The sequence below is a fragment of the Theobroma umbraticum genome, unplaced genomic scaffold (genome assembly GCF_002168275.2).
Source record: "Theobroma umbraticum cultivar Fairchild unplaced genomic scaffold, ASM216827v3 scaffold_4583.0, whole genome shotgun sequence".
NCBI classification, from domain to species: Eukaryota; Viridiplantae; Streptophyta; class Magnoliopsida; order Malvales; family Malvaceae; genus Theobroma; species Theobroma umbraticum.
This window is the reverse complement of record NW_018397304.1, coordinates 171,877-174,396: the sequence shown is the minus strand read 5'-3', so window position 1 is coordinate 174,396 and position 2,520 is coordinate 171,877.

Sequence of the window (2,520 nt, the reverse complement as noted above, 5' to 3'; positions counted from 1 at the left end):
TCCCCCAATGTTTTAACTTTTCTTCTTTTCTGTGCTAACTTTTTCAAGTTTGTGGGATCTATATATTTTTTTTCACCTTTTGCTCTTTGTTTTTAAGAAGACAAAAATATTCAAACATTTTATGATAGCTGCAGCACCACTAACTTAAACCCACGACAAGTCCCCCATTGTTGTGGGGTTTATGATGACATCTATCCCACCCTGTCATGACGTTCATTTCGTCCCTTTGTTTTTTTAAAGCCCCAATATTCCACTTCCTGCTGAGGGCTTCTCATTTTCTTCTCTTCTTTGATCAATTCTTGCCTATCTTGTATAGAGATTAATTAGAGAAGCAGCAACTTTGTTTTGGCTTCTGCCTCGTGATGAGTATTGGGTTTGAATTCAAGAGTCAAATTCAGATTTCAATTGAAGGAAAGCCTAACTAGGCTGATCCGAAGCTCGTCCTATATATATATGTCTCTGAATGTACTCCATACGTATACCTAGCTAATTGTTTGGTCGCACTACGATCAATATTACAAATATTTAATATATAGTTATAATATCGAGATGCGTATGCCTTGCAATTAATTGCATGAGTTAATGGAAATTAAAACTCTCTCCAACTTTCTTTCAGGCAAATAAAAGAAAAAGAACGGTGTCTTCAATATAATCCTTTGCATGCATGGTAAGCACACATGAATATTTTTAACACACTCCTTACAAGCAAAACACATTGAACGAAAACATGCACGGTCCAAATTAATAGAATTGTCACTACAATAAATAAGAGGAAAAATCACTAAATTAAATTAATAGTTGAGAAATAATTAGTCGGTGATGCATGGAATATATGTGTTTGATAACGATCGATGATTAATTCTCTAAAATGAAAATTGTATTAATAAGAACAAATTGGAGTAATAGATGATCATGGTATGTATATATGCAGTGATATTTTGAACTTGAAAGTATATGAGAGAATTTGAGTAATTGGAAAGCTAAGAGTAAACATATATGTTATAAAACTTGGTCATAAGCTGAAGCGAAGGAGGTCCACATGGTTCCACTTTTCTCACCAGAAAAATCTTACAAGTACATCTTGCTTTTTAAGTTAAGCACTAATGATGTTTAACTAAAAAAATTTGAGAGTAGAGTGCGATCCAGATCAAGGTGATGATCCAAGGGTTACGCAGCTAGATGAGGATTCCTTGACGTTGTGACGGAGTCAAAATTTTACGTTTGGGGAGACGAAAAATTGAAAATAATATTTATAAATTAAACAGTTATGTTAAAAATTTAATGTTTGACAACAATATAAAACAATTAAAACAAAAAAAAGTTCATATGAAAATTATACAAATAAATCGTAAAAATCATTTAAACAATCTTAATAATTTACTTAAAAGAATTAATTAATATAATCATAAATAATTTAATAATAACAATAAAATCATTTTCTCGATAAATGTAACAACAAACAAAAATTAACAAATATAATAACAAAAATCTCAATTGAAAGCCATCCCTTAAAAAATATTAAAGACTATCAATAAATAATTCAATGGAGAAGCAATTCTTTAAAATTAATCACAAAATTAAATATAATATTAATAAACAATTCAACGAGGAAGCAATCTCCGAATAAAAAACTTAATTGTTCCCAAGAATCTAAACAAAGAAAAAAGCACAACTAATTTGTAGGAAAACAATCAAGCAATCCCTAAATAAATAAGTAATAACTAACCTTATGTACTTAATCAAATTGCTTTCAACGAAAAATAACTGAGATGATAAATCTTAAATCAAATCATCTATTAAAAATGATTAAATAAATAAAAATTTAAAGTTAAAAATTTTAAAAATAAAATAAATAAATAAACCAATTATACCAATTATCATGACATGAAAATTGAATTATTAAATAAAAGTTTTCTATACAGAGAATGTTGATAAGCAAAAAAGTGTAAAAAAAAAATGATTCTTTTTTTGTTTCCACAGCATTTGGTAAAAAAAAAAAAGAGAGCAAGTGGTTGTGAGGTTCTGAAGAAGTGAGGCTTGAAAATAATTTTACTGTAATTAATTTTATAATCTTTTTTTGAAAAATGCAATTGGTTTTGTTTTAGTCCTATTAAAATTAGTTATTGATTAATTGTTGTGGGATATTTCACTTAATAAAAAATTATTGTAAGTGTAAAATTATAAATTTGAAAAAAATAACAATATGTTAAAAAAATTTTAAACCTTTTGCGAAGACGAAATTATAAAATTTTTAAAAACAAAAACAAGTTATAAGAATTTAAAACTTATTGGAAAGGCGAAATTATAAAATGTTATAAAAATATAGATAAATTATAAAAATTTAAAAAATTGTTGGAGGGCGGGGGTTCCACTAGCCCTCCTCTCCTCCGCCTCTGGCCCGACCTAGATGGATGAAGATGAAAGGTAGGTGGCTGCTCCTCCCCACTTCTTTCATCAATTAAAATCAAACACACTTGTACAACAATCAAACTTCATCACCATCCTGCCTATTTCATTGGG